The sequence below is a fragment of the Hyaena hyaena genome, unplaced genomic scaffold (genome assembly GCF_003009895.1).
Source record: "Hyaena hyaena isolate Hyena2069 unplaced genomic scaffold, ASM300989v1 scaffold_539, whole genome shotgun sequence".
In the NCBI taxonomy this organism is placed as follows: domain Eukaryota; kingdom Metazoa; phylum Chordata; class Mammalia; order Carnivora; family Hyaenidae; genus Hyaena; species Hyaena hyaena.
The window spans coordinates 278,352-296,345 of record NW_024081169.1 but is presented as its reverse complement, the minus strand read 5'-3'; the positions used below and the strand labels follow the sequence as shown (position 1 = coordinate 296,345).

Sequence of the window (17,994 nt, the reverse complement as noted above, 5' to 3'; positions counted from 1 at the left end):
CCAAGGGAGGGTCTGCCCCTTCCTGACTAGTCTAGATTCTTCCCTCAAGCACTTGTGATTCTCTCCTGTGTGTCCCTTGACCTTAACCCTCACTTCTCCCTCCCTGCCTCCCTTCTCTCCTGTGCTTCTTACTTCGATGTTCCTACAAGTCTTCCCCAAAAGTTCCTCATTTGTGCACACAGCACGGTCTAGTTTGTTTTTTCCTGCAGACTTTATGTTCTGCCGGTTCTCACTGTCACGTGCTGCATGCCTGTGTTCCTAGTTAAACAGGGATGACTGTGCCATGTGGCAGCTCTTAGTCTCTTTAACATGACAACTCTGTTCTCATTGCCTCCATGTTCTCCCTGCTGATCAACATTCTCTTTTCACTCTGTTAACCAGAGGGGTCTTTTGAAATTTCTTTGGCTGGGAAGAGTCCATTCTTCCTGGAAGTTGCGCTGAAAACTGATTGCCTATCACTACCATGTCATGTTTCCAAGTACCCCCATAGGGGGGTACAACCCGGAGGCTTTACTGTTAATCATTTGAAGTTCTCATCTGTCAACTTCCAATAATTCTGCTCTACTGGCCAGGCAGGGATTCTCTTCTTTTTCCAGAAAGGAAACTGGTTCAGAGTGCCAGTGACTTATCCTCAGATATGCAATTCAGCATTGTGACAAATATTTATGTAGGGCCTTCTTCGTGAAAGGCACAGGGGAAATACAATATGCCAATAGGTAGAGGAGAATCCACAGAGATGCTAGCTGGCAAATAGTGAGTGAGCATGGGAATGAAAGATTAGCCAAGATGTTTAGGGAAGGAATAAAATAGATACGTGATGGGAGAAAGGGCTTTCCACTCAGAAACTAGGACACCGAAATATGAAGCATTTCAGGAAAAGCAAATCCATACAGCATATGGTGAAACGAGAATGGAAATACTAGGTTAAACTGTATGAAATTGTCAACAATGGTTTGTATTTTTTACCAAAACACTGGTAGTTCAGTGTAGATCAACCTAATCTATCTGATGAACAAGGATTTCGTCAAGCACCTGTCTTACAGGTACCATCAAAGTACCGAGAATTAGAAATGAGACACAGCCTCAAGAGATGTCTCTCAGAGATGAACATGGAAGGCCAGTGAGAGGTAGAACCAAAGATGTCCGGGCTTGTACCTCTCCTGGACACACATCATTAACCATGGCGTTAGCTCTTAATTATTTGAAATATGGCTCACTCAGTGCCTCTGAAATAAACAGAATATTTGGTCGTTGATATAACCATGTTGGCTCTGTGAAATGCAAACTCTTTTTTTTAATACCCTCGACCCAATCCCTACCCACATACACACATGGCAAACCAGGCTGATGGTCATCACCTTCTGAAAGTGTTTCTGAAGAGCACATGATGTGACTTCAAGTGACTCTATTTAGAATAAACTGATCTCATTTTACATAGTCACTGTCTCATCAATAGCCACCTTACTCCCTTTTTCAGGTAAGATTTTAAAATACAGGATTCCTGGAAAGAAAGCCATGACCCATCTTTTATTGGTGAATGTAGGGTGAAGAAATACGTGTGCCTGGCATTTACCACCAGATTGCCCCCCACTAGCCAGTCCACAGAGAACCCTGTTGAGAGCAACTGTCACTCAAATAGATTATCCAGGGAGTTCCCTTAGCTTGCAGCAGCCTCACACCCGCCCCCCCCCGCCCCGCTCCTTGCAAAATGAAATCCTATGAATGAACCCAGATATGACCACAGGGACCAGACCTGGGGAGAGGTGTTCTTGCCAAGAGCCAGACAGCGAGTGAACAAGAAGGGTGTTATTCCTCAGCAGTATTCTAGAAGAAAGTTCTTATATTAAAGGGAGAGGTGAGTCCTTGTGGGAATTCAAAGCCATGAAATTGTTTTATGACAGATTCCCCTCCTGGGAAATGACAAATTATGGTATTTCTGAAGTTGCGGATTCCTGTTTTGTCCTTCCTGCATCAGCGGCTATTATGACTTCCAAGCCACTCTCACACCTTCTACAGCTTCATATTCTTTTGTGGAAAGCACATCCCGATGCCTTTTGGATGTACTGGCACTTTAACATGTCAAGGTAGACAGAAGAGTTTTTGCCTTTTGATCCCATCTAAATTCCAAAGTAACAACCTCTCTATTAAGCTTAAATGCTTCCCCACCTCCCATCCCCCGCCCCCAGAAAACAAGATGTACAGATACACAAAGAGTACTTACTGTACTTATGGTTCAGAATTTCATCACTTTCTATGTGTATTGCCATAAAATTGTTGTGGCAGAAACTAACTATGCTCCCATATCTAGTCTCTCCTTCCTTTTCTTAAAAAAATTAATATTTATTTTTGAGAGACAGAGACAGAGCATGAGAGGGGGAGGAGCAGAGAGAGAGAGAAAGAGACATAGAATCCAAAGCAGGATCCAGGCTCTGAGCTGTCAGCACAGAGCCCAATGCGGGGCTCAAACCCACAAATCGTGAGACCATGACCTGAGCCGAAGTCAGACTCTTAACGGACTGAGCCACCCAGGCACCCCTCTCCTTCCTTTTCAGTAATGGAATCCTCTCTCTTAGTTTTAGCAGAGATCACAGTGTCAGATAGGAACTACATTTCCCAGCCTACCCTTCATCCAGGTGTGGATCTGGTCATGTGTTCTAGCCAATGGGATATGAGCAGAAGCGATATGTGCAATTTCCAAGACACATCTTTTTTAAAGGAAGTTGCTTCTCCTTACCACCCCCACCCCCATTTCTGGGAGCAGCCTGTTGGACCAGTTGACAGAAGCCACAAGAGAAAGATGGGGGAAATCAACCCCTCAGCCCCAGTCTCTGGACTCCGTAAGCAGTGCTGCCTTTCTGCCCTGCATTGCACCACCTAACTCCGGACTGTTTTGTGAGAAATAAACTTTCATATTTAAGCCACTTTATCTTGAGATCTCTTTGTACCTTAGCTATTATCCCAACTAACACACTAATCTTACTAGACTCTTTGTCTAATGTCTTCCCTCCAGTTGGGTTACTTCAATTCAACCAACATTTTGTGGGAGACTTCCTTGTGATGAGACAGTGTTTTTCAAAGTAGGGTTCCCAGACCAGCAGCATCGTCCTCACCTGGGAATTGTTAGATATGCTTATCCACAAACTCTACCCCAGCCTTGCTGAATGAGAAGCCCTGGGGGTAGGGCTCAGCAATCAGTTTTTTTTTTTTTTTAAGTTTATTTATTTTAAAAGAGAAAGTGCAGAGAGTGTGCATGTGTGGGAGAGGTACAGAGAAAGGGGGAGACAATCCCAAGCAGACTCTGTGCTGTCAGCACAGAGCCCAGAGTGTGGCTTAAACTCAAGAACAGTGAGATCGTGACCTGACTGAGATCAAGAGTCAGAGGTTTAACCAACTGAGCCACACAAGGGGCCCATCAGCAATCAGTTTTAACAAGCCCTTCAGGCAATCTGGATACATGTTCATGTTTAAGAACACTGTACTGGGGCATAAAAAAAAGGAATAAAAACCGGCTTCTATCAAGGAATTTACATTAGAGAGTAAAAGGTGCAAATGGATAATCAGTCATAAAAACATAATTATTGCCTTGACTGTCTGCTATTTTCCTGTCTGCTCCTCTTTTTCATCAGATTAACTCAAAATAATTTAGCTTTGGTTGTTTTTATTTACATATGTGATTGTTTATGAACAGCCTAAAAATTTAGGTCACATGGGTGTATGCAAATCCTAAATGGGGAGATACCTGAAGGTACACTTGCAATAGGGTAAACAGAGATTTGATTATCAATATTAGAATTGATGAGGCTCTCCTGAAGCCAAGAAAGACAAGAAGAGGGAGTTCTTTTACCCCATGGGTAGTAAAATTACGGTACTTAGTACCCTATAAAGGATTATATGGCCTAGAAATAAAAACAGTCAAGCATGGATTAAATCCATGGGTGAGAAAGTCGTAAAATGGCATTAAGTACGAGTTAGGAATGTTCAAATTATTCTGAAAGTCTCTGACATCAGCATCCTAAAAGGAAAGTACCATCTTTACTATACTTACATCATAATCTTATCATCATCATCTTCTGTGTTCAGAATTCTAGGCTAGACCAGACTAGGCCAATGTGGTATTGTTGATGGGCTAGAAGAGAGAATGCCCCAAAATAAAGACTCTTGTGGGGCTTCTGGGTGGCTCAGTCGGTTAAGCCTCCGACTTCAGCTCAGGTCATGATCTCACGGTTCATGAGTTCAAGCCCCGCATTGGGTTCTGTGCTCATAGCTCAGAGCCTGAAACCTGCTTTGGATTCTGTGTTTCCCTCTCTCTCTCTGCCCCTCACTCCACTGCTCATGCTCTGTCTCTCTCAAAAATAGGTAAACATAAAAAAAGAAAAGACTTGTATTTAGTGAATTTTGTATAAAACCAGTACACACTTCAGATTTAATGGGTGATAAAGTTAGAGAAAATAAAGGAGACAATGGATGCAATTCATAAAAGAACTTGTCATTCCAGAGTAAAGCTGGCTCACCATTATTCTTGTGAATGAGAGAAGAGACAGTCGGATCAATGAAATCTGTAGATAATCCAAAAGTTACATAAACTACAATTATTACTAAACACAGCAAATGATCTTGCATCTTTGGCATAGGAGCTAAACACTTTAGATAGTGCTAACATATAAAATAAGTGTTGGGGTGCCTAGGTGGCTCAGTCAGTTGAGCTCCCGACTTCGGCTCATGTCATGATCTCATGGTTCATGGGTTCGAGCCCCACATCAGGCTCTGTGCTGACAGCTAGCTCAGAGCCTGGAGCCTGTTTCGGATTCTGTATCTCCCTCTCTCTCTGACTCTCCCCTGCTCTTACTGTCTCTCTCTCTCTTCTCTTTCAGAAATAAATAAAACATTAAAAAATAATAAATAAAAAAATAAAATGAGTGTTGTACATGCCCAAACTTTGGCACGTTAGATTCTTTGTGATAAGGAAGAGGTAGCAGTTAGCATGACTGAAAGCTCTGTGAATCTTTAGAAGAAAGGGTTTCATTTCCCCACCAACTGTCATTTGCTGCTAGAAATTAGTCTAGCCCTGGCTTATGCATTTTCAAAATCGTGCAGTGTCTTTAAACCACCATCCAGTTTGGTAAGATACAGTCACTTTATTTCCTCCTTTCCCTCCTTTTAATTCCATTTTTATTGAGAGCAAATTGAACTGCGTGGGCAGGCCAGAGAGGGACCCCTCTGTGAGGCTCCAGCATGCCCCACCATTGCACCCTAGCAAGGATTCATGTTACAAGAATTACATCATTGTGATCTGCTTATATTGGCTGACCAGGCCAAACAGACTCCTCGGTGTTGCAGGCAGGTTAACTCCTGTCGATCTTCAGGAACCTTCTGTAAGAGAGCTCTTGCAGCCTCCAGAAATCTCTGTCTTTCATCTTTTATTTTTTTAAGTTTATTTATTTTTGAGAGCAAGAGCGAGAGAGAGCATGAGCAGGGGAGGAGCAAAGAGAGAGAGGGAGACACAGAATCTGAAACAGGCCCCAGGCTCTGAGCTGTCAGCACAGAGCCCAAAGCAGGACTCGAACCCATGAACTGTGAGATCATGACCTGAGCCAAAGTCAGATGCTTAACTGACTGAGCCACCCAGGCACCTCTCTGTCTTTCTTCTTGTAACTTTCTGATCTTTTACTAATTTAACACATGAAGCTGCATTTGGCAAACTATCACCATATTTCATCTGCATAAACCTGTATAAAGCATAAGAAATCTTATCCCCATTTTACAGTTAAGTTTTTCCCTCTGTACTTTGGCAAGAACTAACTTATTTATTGCACTGGATATTTGCATCATAAATTACTATTCATTTATCGTATGTGTACTTATTTGTAAGGGCCTCTGAGGGCGTTGCAAATTCAGATGGCTTCACAAGACAGAACTATGTAAATACATTAAATAACAAATGTTTATTTGGTGCTTTATTATGTGCTGGGCACTGCTCTAACCTCCAGCACCTGGGAATGTGACTTAATTGGCAGATAGGACCTTTAAAAGGGAAATTAAGTCTAAAATGAGGCTGCTAGGAGCACCTGGGTGGCTCAGTCGGTTAAACGTCTGACTTCAGTTCAGGGCATGATCTCACAGTTCGTGGGTTCGAGCCCCGTGTCAGGCTCTGTGCTGACAACTCAGAGCCTGGAGCCTATTTCAGATTCTGTGTCTCCCTCTCTCTCTGCCCCTCCCCCACTCATGCTGTGTTTCTCTCTGTGTCAATAATAATAAACATTTAAAAAATTAAAAATAAAATAAAATGAGGCTGCTAGAGTAGAGTCTGGCTGGCATCTTTATAGGATGAGATTAGTACACACAGAAAGACACAGAGATGCTCTTGTTCAGAGAAAGGGCCGTGTGAGGACACGGAGAGAAGGTGGCCACCTACAGGCCAAGGAGAGAGGCCTCAGAAGAAACCAAACAGACTGACACCTTGATCTAGAACTTACAGCCCTTGACACATTTTCTGTTAAGAGTTGGTGGTATCCTGTTATGGCAGCCCTACCAAACTTATACAGAGCATGAGCAGGGGAGGGGCAGAGAAAGCAAGAGACACAGAATCCAAAGCAGTCTCCAGGCCCTGAGCTGTCAGCACAAAGCAGGGCTCGAACTCATGGACCACAAGACCATGACATGAGCTGAAGTCAGATGCTTAACCGACTGAGCCTCCCAGGTGCCCCCCAGTAAGTTTGTTTTAAATAGGGTTATCAAGGATGGTTTTGCTGAGGTTAATTTTAAGCAGGAAACTGAATGAGGGTAGGAAAGCAGTGATGTCAACTCTGGGGTAAGATCCATCAGGACAGTGAGAATGTCAAATGCAAAAGCAGGAACGTGCTTGACTTGTTTAAAGAGTAGCAAGAGGGGCGCCTGGGTGGCTCAGTCGGTTGAGTGTCCGACTTCGGCTCGGGTCATTATCTCATGGTTCGTGGGTTCGAGCCCCACGTCGGGCTCTGTGCTGACTGCCAGCTCAGAGCCTGGAGCCTGCTTCAGATTCTGTGTCTCCCTCTTTCTCTGACCTTCCCCTGCTCATGCTGTCTCTCTCTCTCAGAAATAAATAATAAAACACTTTAAAAAATTGTTTAAAAAATAAAAAGAGTAGCAAGAAGACCTTTACAGGTAGAGTCTGGTGCATGAGAAGCACAGTGGTAGATGAAGACGGAACTTACAGGCCCTTATAGGATTTGAGTTTTTCCTTTGGGCATTGCAAATGGAAAGCCATTGTAGGCTTAAGTTATAAAATGTTCATGTTGGCTATTGTGTTGGGAAATAGATTATAGGGGTCAGAGATGGATGTGGGAAGGCGAGGTAAGGAGGCATTTTAATCATCCATATCAGAGGGGAGTCTTGGAGTAGGAGAGCAGCGATGGAAGTGGTAAGACTTGATCCAGTTGGGATACATTTGTGAAAGCAGAGCTAACAGGGTTTGCCGATAGACTGGTTGTGATATTTGAGAGGAAAAAAGAAGTCAAGGAAACCTTCATGCATGGTGTAGCTATCTACTGAAAGGGGAAGGGCTGTAGGAAAAGCACATTTGGAAAGATCAGGAGTTTGGTTTTGACATGTGGAGATGTTTAGCAGGCAGTTGGATATTTAAAATTAGAGGTCAGGCAGAGGTCCGGGCTAGAGATCTTAATTTGGGAGTCATCAAGATGGGGACAGCATTTCAAGCCAGGAGTCTTGAAGGACTCTCTGCATGTGTGAGTGTGGACAGAGAAAAGAGGAGGTCCAAGGACCGATCCTATTTCAGTGTGGAGGGAAATGAGAAAATATGCACCGAGGAGACTGAGAAAGAACGTCCAACATGACAGAAGAAAAACCAGACAAGAGTGTTACCCTGGAAGATAAGTGAAAGGCTGTTCTCCAGAAAAGGACTGATCTATGTCGAGTTACATGAGGGCTGGAAAGGACCCTTGGATTTAGCAGTGTAGGGACCACTGGTGACCTTGGTCCAACCAGTTTGGGTGGAGGGAGGGGTCAAAAGTTGAGTATGTTTGGGGCACCTGGGTGGCTTAGTCGGTTAAGCGTCCGACTTTCACTTAGGTCATGATCTCGCGGTTCGTGGGTTCGAGCCCTGCGTCGGGCTCTGTGCTGACTGCCAGCTCAGAGCCTGGAGCCTGTTTCAGAGTCTGTGACTCCCTCTCTCTCTGACCCTCCCCTGCTCACGCTGTCTCTCTCTTTCTCCTAGAAATAAATAAAAAAACATTAATAAAAAAAAGTTGAATATGTTCAAAGGGAGATGGGAAGAGGGAAATGAGAGAGAGTGACCTGGACAACACTCGCAGGAGTAATGCTATAAAGGGAAGCAGAGGAATGGGACAGGAGGAGGGCGATATGGAATCAAGGGAGGAATTAGTTATTTCTTAAGTGGGGAGAAATAATTGCATGTTTGTGTGCTGATGAGAATGACCCAGCAGAAAAGGGAAATTTGGTGACATGGGACTGAGGACAGTTGGTGAAGGAACGTCCTTGAGTGAGTGAGAAGGAATGGGATCCAGAGCACATGTGACCGGGCTGGAGCTAGATGGGGAGGAACACAGAGGAGGAGGGGGGACAGATGGACACAGGTGCAGATGGATTTTTGCAAGTGCTGGAAAAGCAAGCAGTAGAAAATCTCCTTGTTGCCTCAGTTTTCTTCGTGAAATAGGGATCAAGGTCGACAGCAGAGAAGTAGGGCAAGGAAGGACATGTTGGAGTTTTGAGGAGGAGGGAACAGTCCTAGGGAAAAGGAAAGGGAATGTGCCAGGGAAATGTAATAGATACAGCAGGCAGCATTTAAGGGCTCACTTGAGGCTCGGGAACATGACTTTATGAGAGCAGTCAATGCAGTTGATTATTTTGCTCCAGCTATATTGCACCGTGTGGGTGTAGGCAGAGTGTAGGAAAAGTTGCATTTAACCGTGAGCTGGGCTTTGCTAGGAAACTGCAACAGAGGTCAAAGTGGAAAAGGATCTAAGTGCATGTAACAATGGCCATGGAATCCAAACCAGGCAAGGGAGGGAGTGAGGAAGTGAGGGGTGTGGAAACAGTGAAAAGATAGCAAGATCAGTTGACGAAAGATCCCAGGGGTGTCCAAGAATTGAAGGAGTGAGCTGGAAAGACAGGAGGTTGATGGTCTAAGCTTGAATTCAAGCTTATGGGCATGTAATTCTTGGTATTGGTAAAGTGTGAGGGATGACCTGAGAAATGGTTGTATATATGGGGTGGAAAAGATGATCTCTGGAGAAGAGAGAGTCAAAGAAACTAGGGTATTAAAAGATTATTTACCTCAATGTGCAACCACAGAGGGAGGTGCCCAGAGAGGCACTGGAGAGAATGAGAGAGGGCCAGGAATAACATCTACAAGAAATTAAAAGGAATGGTCTGGAGAGTCTGTAGGCTAATGGTACCAGTTCCCAAACCAAGGGTTTTAGGGAAGAAGGAGGGATAATGATCTAGATATAGCAACGAGGAACAAAGGGGTCACTTCTCCACCTGCAGCTGCCAGTATTGCCTATCAGCTGGAGCATGAGAGCCCTCACATTTCCGGCACCTTCTGGTAGCAGGCCTGGGCTGGGTAGTGAGCAAGGTAGTTTTTCCTTGGTCTGCACTTTGTAAGATTACGAGGTGGGGAGGGCATTGAGAGACAGGTGGTTGGCCATTGGGTTGTTATTTCTTAACCTATAGATGATCCATCATCATTTAAGGCATCAACAGACTTGTAGTTTCAGTTTGTCTCTGCTAGTCTGATTCTTAGTCTAAAGCACTTATCTTGTTGTTGTTGTTTTGTTTATTTTTTTCAGAGGGGTTGGGAAAGTGAGGGGCCTAACGGCTAAATTAAGTCCAATTCCTCTGAGATCTTTTCAGAATATCTCAGACACTTCTGAATAGGGAGGCTTCTCTGGAAAAAGCCCTCTCTCAAAGGGACCCAGAAAATCTGGGATTCTCCAGGCAGGCACCCTTTCTAGGAATCTGCCCTGATTTCCTGGGGCTGCCTTGTTCTGGAGTTCGGAGGCCCCTCGATAGGGGCGGGACTGACCCACGGTTGCTGCAGGCCACTGCTTTGCTCGCTGAGTGTTCCGTCCCAGGGACACCGTTGAAGTGACATATTTTCTCTAGGCAGAGATGTTGCTTTGCATCTGACAATCCAAATTTTTAGAGTTACTTCCTCAGTTTGAGCAGCTTTGGTTTCCAGAAGCGTACCCACATGAGCCAGCTAAGAGGAAACGGGTACTGGAATTCGTGGTGAAGCAGTCTTTCATGTGGCTTGTAAGCTATTCCTAAAGACATTTCCAAAGGGGCATTCCAAAACGGTTTTGAGCAGTCATTTGAATAAGATAGAGAGTCCCAGAGTATCTTCTTTGAAGGACAATTCTAATTTGAATAAATAAATTCTAGCATTTAAATATATATGTATCAGCCCCATTGCTCTCCAGTCAGTTTTCCACTCTTTAATCCTTTAAAGATTGATTGGCCCAGCTTTTCCAAAAATATAGCTTCCCTTGAGGATATTTTAAGGGGGGCTCTTTCCCAGTTCTCTTTTGCCAAACAGCACACATTTATAGGAGAGGCCATTAGGGATGTACTTGGAATAAGACCAAATCAACTAATGCCCAAGTGGATGGAACTTCTGGGATGATCTCATTAGGACCCATACAAACCCACTGAATTAACCAGTCTTCACAGTTTTATAAGGAAGCAGCTAAGAAAAGCTATGGGGGTGGATGGGTGGGGGAACTAATATGGGAGAGTCATCTTCAGCTTAACTCATCCCCTTCTCTGTGTTTCATAGCCTCCTGGGGGAAGAGAAGGGGGGAGAGGATGTTGGTTCTGGAATCTGGGCAGGAGGAGATCTGACCCAATTGAAGGTAGAAACTTCCCTACCCCTGGACCACGATATATTGTCCCTATGGCACTGCCCAAAGGGATGTCTAGGGGCGCCTGAGTGGCTCAGTCGGTTAAGCGTCCGACTTCGGCTCAGGCTGTGATCTCATGGTTCGTGGGTTTGAGCCCCGCGTCGGGCTCTGTGCTGACTGCCAGCTCAGAGCCTGGAGCCTGCTTCAGATTCTGTGTCTCCCTCTCTCTCTCTGACCCTCCCCTGCTCATGCTGTCTCTCTCTCAGGAATAAATAAAAAACAGTTTTTAAAAAATTTAAAAAACAAAGAGATGTCTAAACGTTAAATTTCTCTTGGCATTTCCCAACTTAAATTGAGCCTTCCTCTTCAACTTATGCTAAGATAGTTATCTTATATATACCCAGCAGGATGCCACACCTTGTATATAATGAAAGTATTAACTTTGAGTCTCATCTCAGTATGCTACATTCTGGCAGAACCCCCACCCCCCCCAAAGTGAACCCATTAAACATGGTCAGTCCCTCACAATGTAGCAAAACTAGTTTTGCCTTGTATGACACATTCACGCAAGAAATGTTAAATACCTAATCCCTTTTGCACATCTTTGTTTCATACTTCTCAATTCTGTCCATTCACTCAAAAAATAGTTCTTGAATGTTCTGAGCAAGGCACTGTGCTGGGCACGGAGAAGAGCATGGTAACCATGATAACGTAGCAAGGATATTAATACTGATCAATAAGTCCCCCTAAAAATGATTCTTTGTGAAGTATTTTAAACAAACGATGTTTAAACTTCGGTTAGTATCTTCCCTTTCCCCTCCCGATGTGCTTTATCAATCCTACTATAAAAGTCCTGAAAGCATTTTGGTGGAGTGAAGTACGAGAGAAAACAAAACAAAACCAAGTTTGTGGTGTAAAAGGGTAAATGAAATTGGCACTCTCATCTGCTCTTAGAAACATGAGGACTCTGCCCGCTCTGGGGGCTCCTGCCCTTTTGGAAGCCCTCAGCTGGTCTTTAGTGGTAATGATGACATAAAGGAAAATTACATTCTGATGCAGAATTCAGCCCCTTCATCTTTCTCCTTTCTCTACAGCATGAAGCTAGGGGCCCATAGAGGATCTAATATCAAAAGGAAGAGGGTAATACCACTACATGGAGAAAAAAAATAATTACCAAATTTCCTGAATAGTAAACAGCCAAAAAAAAAAAAAAGGAAGAAGAAGAAGAAGCTGAACCCTTTGATAGCTTGGCCCGTAGTCTGCCCGTGAATGCCTTAAGGATTATATCATCAGACTGACTCCAGCAGCCAGTGCTATTGTTTCATAAGGAGGAAACACCGAAGAAGGGGAGGAGAGAAGAGGGGATGGGTGGGAGCTGGTCTGCCCCTTGGGGAGGGGAGAGTTTGATCTTGAAGGTAGGTGCAGTTATCAAATGTTAGTGGTTGTGAAGCTAGAAAGACAAATTGAACAATTTCTCAGCGTCTGTGGAAAGGAAGTTTCTCGGGGCCATTTCTCCTTTTCTTGGGGGATTAAAATAAACGTTTGGATTCAATAACTTTTCTACCACAGATGACATTCGCTCCGAAGAGAGATAAAGCGACGGCAAGATGCCAGGAAAAAAAAAAGTCATTGCTGTAAACTATCACCTGGGGGCAGTCTTGTGACTGTTAAGCTTCCTCGGCCTCATTCTAGTACGGATTTCACTCCTTTTTTTTCTCGAAGGGCTCAGTTTCTTTATCCGAGATTGAAGAGTGAGAAAAAAGGGCTCAGTTCCTGAGCCTCCCACCGTCCCCAGTCAGGCGGGAGGCGACACCACGAGAAAGTGCAGGAGGTTGGGAACGGTCACAAGGATCTTCCTTTGGGTCTTTGAGATGGAAAGCCTCAGAAGCCGAGGCGGCGGCGGCGGGGTGGGGGCCCCAGACGGCGGGTCCTGGGATACTAACGACCTCCACGCGGACCGCAAGGGCGAGAGGCCCGGGATTCCCGAGATTCCGGGAATTTACCGAGACCCCCAACCCCGACCCCGGCACACACGCGTCCCCGCCCCACCGCGCCAGGCCTGCCCCGCGGGTGCCGAGACGCCCTGGCTCCGGCCCACGGCCGCGCGGGGACACTTAGCCAAGGGGGGAGGGGGCGTGGGCCCTGTGGGGCGCCACTGACCAACGCGGTCACTCCAGCGGCGGCGGTCAGGCCTGCGCCTCTCTGGCTGCGGCCACGGCGTTACGGGCCCTCGCTCACAAGCGCCGGGGGAGCTTCCCGGCCCGAACATGGGCGTCCACAGCCGACTCCCTGGGCGCAGAGCTGGCCCAAGGCCGCCCGCCTCTGCCCACGGCCGGCCGGGGACGCGTGTAGCCGCGAGCCGGGCCCGGGGCTCACTGGCCTCGCCCTGAGGAGGACGCAAGACTGTCTCAACCCCGCGTGCCTTTTCCGACGGGGTTCGTGCCTTAGCATTAAGAGCCCCCAGGACCTTCCTGGGTTGGGGGCTCAAGTCGGTGCAAGGAGGCCGCGCGGGGCCTAGACGGTTCTGTCCGTCCGCGTGCATGTCTGTCCGTCCGGGGCGGCCCGGGAAGCGGCTGAGCGCCGGTGCAGTCGGGCGTGCGAGCCGTGACAGTGTCAAGCGGACCCTGAGAGCCCCGAGCCCGAGACGGAGCCAGGGATCCTCGCTCCACAAAACCGCGGCGGGGAGTCCGCGTTGACAAGGAGCAACTTCCTCAAGGCTTCACCTCCCCCACAGGCCCACCGCGCACGCAGACGAAGGCGGCATCCGCAAAAGTCGGGAAAGGGGGAAGCTTGCTGGAGGACTTGGCCTCGGCTGTGACCGGGAGCCTGCTCCGGAGGCCTCCTCCGGCCCGGGACCCCACGCCGCTCTGCGCGGCGCGAGGCGGGCGATCCGCGCGCCGGGGCAGCGCCCGCGGACTCCGCGGAACTCGCGGCGCGGACCCATTGCTTCGGAAGTAGCAGGGTCCTTAGTGGAAAGGAGGGCGAGGCCGTCGCTTCTCAAAATCTTTAAGAAGAAAGAGAAAAGAAAAAAGTTAAAACTCAAGACGGCTTCCTCCCTCCCTCCACCTCAGAAGACAGGGAAGAGGCAGGGTGGACGAGAGGCCTCAGTCCTTCGGCATCTCGAGCCCCTAGAAATAAAGCGAGGGCGCCTTTTTGCCCCCTCGCGGGCTGCCGTAGTCGCCCTCGCGGTCCGCCCACGTGGGGAAGCGGCGCGGCGCGTGGCGGGGGGACTAGCCCCTGCTCGGAAACTTTGCAAGGGGGTCCCAGGGCGCGGGAGGGCCCCTGCCGAAGGCTGCTCGGCGTCCCGGAGAGCGTGAAATCCGCGGGAGCCTGAGTCCGAGAGGCGCACTGGGACGCCGCGCTGGCTTCCTAGAGGGCCCGGCGCTCGGCCCCGCCGCTCCCGCCCCACCGACCTGCCCCTCCCGCCCCTCTTGCAGCCCCACCCGAGCTCCGCGCGGCGCTTCCCGCCTGGGACAAAGGCGGGCGTAGCAGCCTGCGCTCCCGTCCGAACATCACGGACGTGGCCGAGTCGCACCAGGAGCTCCTGCGCTTCGCAGGGTAGGGACCGAGCCTCACCTAGAAGCCTCTACTCTCCTCCGCGACGAGTGGCAAGCGCGGGGCCGCGAAGGGTGCGTTTGGCACCGCCCGCCTCCTGCGCTAGAGCGGCCGCGGGCCGCTTTCCCTTTTCCCGCCCAAGTGCCGCGCGCGGGGACTGGCAGCCCGGGTGGTCTGCAGCCCCGCTGCCTGTCTCACCGGCCCGCGCCACTTCGGGCCCCGCTGCTGAACCCGGGCCGGGAGGGAAGGTCGTGGGCACGCCGGCGGGGAGCCGCCTGGCTTGGTGATTTAGCGATCCAGCCCCGAAGGGGTGTGAGCGTGTCTCACCTGTACAGGTGCAGTGAAAATAATTGCGCGCGTTTAAGTCCGAAGTTACATTTCCAAAAACTAGTTGCAGAAAGGAGAGCGATGTTCAGAAAAGCAAAAGCCGTTTGCTTCCCTTGGTTAAGGTGAAAGTGAAATGTGTGCAGCTGCCTAGAGCTGGAGGATTTTCTCTGTCGTGTGCTGCCCTAGATAGAGCTAAGGCGAATGAGCAATTAGGGAGGTCGCGTGCAGTTTACACTTCCTCGGAATCCGTACGAGGCAGGTCTCTCGTCCGCAGTGCCCTCTCATCACTGCCTTCCCGTTGGAAGAATTGTACCCGCCTCGGCCGTTGGAGTAGGGTGTGCTTGAGCGCAGTCACATCTGGACGTGTTTGGGTGACGTTCAACCCCCACAGCTGCCTTTGCCCCCAAGCCCTCCAGCGAAATTATTTTCCATGGCATCTTGTGGCCGGCTTTTCTGTCTTTTGGGACATTTTACCTTTGTCACACTCTACCCTAGTTGACCAAAACCAAAGGAGGGAAAACTTCCAGACGGAATGCCCCTATTAGTAACTCTTTGCTTGGCCTAGATGGTAGAATTCGAAGTCCCTACCCAGGAATGTGCTGGTCCATGCAAATGCCTACGGCAAGCCTGCTAAGCCTGTTCCCGTCTGTCTCAGAGTCTGAGCATTCAAGACCAGGTAGTATAGAGGGGATTTTAACTGACTATGCCATGAAGCCACAGGCCACTGGCTCATTTGCTGCTTCCCATCCAGGATAGGTTGCACACTGATAAAACAGATAAGTTAGTAAGGACACATGAAAATGACTGCTAAAAAAACTAAGTGATAATTTGAGGCTACGTGCAGTTTCAGAATTTGGGAAGTAGAGAAAACTAAATACACTGTCCTCCCATTCTGCTTTTTTTTTGTAGGTGTGATTACACTATGTGCAAGTGACTTTGTATGGTAATGTAATAACGTATGTATTTGTGTTCACATGTGTCTGTGTGTGTGAGGGTGATGTTAAAGTGTGCACCTATGGAAAGAGCCCTACACCAATCTCTCTTCTCTGGCGTCTGAATTGAAAAGAAATCCTTTGGTTGCAGGGTTTATGATTCACAGCCTCCTTAGACTGCTCCTGTTAGGGGAATAGGCTTTAGGAATGGAAAGCACTATTTAAAAGGGATTTAGCACATTCTGCTTCTCAGCATTTCCCCCAAAGGTAGTAGGACTGGAAGTTGGAGCTCAAGGCTGTCCATCCCCCACTTCCACAACGGCACAGGAGGAAAAGTGTGAACTCCTAGGGCGCCGGCAGACTCGTTACCACCTCTGGCAATGACCCAAAGTGTGTGTGTGTCTTGAAGTGTGAGCCCCATCACTCTGATTGTTCAGAGCTGAAAGTTCACAAACTGCCATGAAGTCAAATCACAGTTTGCTGGATGAATTTGTACACACACACACACACACACACACACACACACACACACACACAGTTTTACAAAGGAAAATTTAGTAAAATGTCCTGCACATGGTAGACATTCAGTGATTATTTGTTGAGTGAATGAATGAACTCATTTGTATATTTATTCTTTCCAAGGCAATTTGTAACTAAATAGGCTGTGTATGCATATGTAATATATATGTAGCAAAGAATCGTGTGCTCCGAATATAGGGGAATTTTTGTGTCTGTCCCTTTTTGCTTTCCAGTTTTCCCAAGCAACCCCCTCCCCCAAGTCCCTGCCTGAGGCACAGGTCTCTGCAACTAGTTGGTAAACTTATCCGTCTCCCACCGAAGCCTGTCAGTCAGCCAGTAAAAGCAAGTGCGTTGCTTTGGTCACGTCCTTACTTCCCTCGCAGATCACACTCATGTTTCTATAAAGGTTTTTCGGCTAATTTCATCCTGCACACCCCCACATTCCTTTATACTCTCGATAGGTGGTATAGTGCTTAGGTTTCACAGGCCTGCAAACAGGCAGGTCACCTCTGTTAACAGACGCAGCCTCAGTCAGCATTTTCATAGCGTGGCCCAAGTTCCCAGGAAAGCTTGGGTCTTGGTATGGGAAAGGATTGCCAGTTCCCCGGAAGGAGAGAAGCCACTGTTCCTAATCTGGCTGAGACTAACCTCACGCTCTAGATTTGTACTACAAAAGCATGTATTTAATCACAGTTCTGTGTGACTTCAGAAATTACAAGCCTGGTGTCTCAGAGAAGAGAGTTCTGTGCCAGGACCTTTTGAGCTCAGTGGGTCTCACTTACTGTCACTCTCCAGCGGACCCTCAAGTCCTCGTCCCCTCTGCGGGAGCTGGAGGACCCTCTTCTGTGCCCCAGCCAGCTGCCACCTGGAGGTCCAGGGTACCCTCTTCTTCCTCTTCCCCCCACACCCTTTCTGAGGGGCAGCAAGCTGGAATCAGCAGCCAACCAGTGCCCTGATCACTCAGTCACTCACCGCAGGACGTGAACCCACCTAATTTCTGCCATCTCTGAACAGTCTGAGCCTGAAAAACCCAGAAAAACAGGACAAAGACTCTTCCCTTTCCCCTCTGCTCTCCGCTTCCTCAGCCCCCATCCTTTCCCTCACAGTCTTCCCCCACCCCCCTAGCCTGTGGATATGCAGGAGGTCCCTATTCCCCCAGGGCTGCTGCCTGCTTCATCTGGACAGAGAGTGGGGGCGGGACAAGAAAGGAGTGTTTTGTTTGGTTTTTTAAATTTATTTTGAGAGAGAGAATCGCAAGTAGGCTCTGCACTGATAGTGCAGGACTCGAACCCATGAACTAGGAGATCAGGGCTTAAGCTGAACTCAAGAGTCAGAAGCTTAACCGACTGAGCCACCCAGGCGCCCCAAAAAAGGAGTATTTTAAAACTCCATTAAAGCCAAACTGAAACAAACAAACCCTGAAAAGCAAAACAGTAAAACAGTGGCAGCTCTTTGGGATCAACCTGGAATGTTTCAGCCCCCACCCCCAAGAAAGGATAACACCTCCTCTTTTAATGAGATGAACAGTGACCAGGACTCAGTGGGGTTGGGGGAAAGGGACTGGCAAACTGGAGGTGGAGGGGCGTCTAACTTGTTTCTAGCCTGCACTGCTAGAAAAATGTCTAACAGCAGTTGCCTCTGGAGCTGCTCAGTGGTGAGTGGTCTCTGGGAACAGGCCTGACCCAGGGCATAGTTCTCCCAAGTGAGGCCTTGAATTTGGGTCAGGACACTTGTGATCCTGTTTCCTCACCTGTCCGCCCCACCCACATCAGAGGCTAAGGCCCAGAGGGGCCTTGCAATGTGTA

The 17,994-nt window shown here is 47.9% G+C and overlaps 1 non-coding gene across 1 annotated transcript; it reads left to right on the top strand.

Annotated features, from left to right (window-relative positions):
- Positions 1 to 6,889: 6,889 nt before the first annotated feature.
- Positions 6,890 to 6,974, top strand: TRNAR-UCG. Its single transcript has one exon. It is a non-coding gene; the product is annotated as a tRNA-Arg (tRNA).
- The last annotated feature ends 11,020 nt before the right edge of the window (positions 6,975 to 17,994 follow it).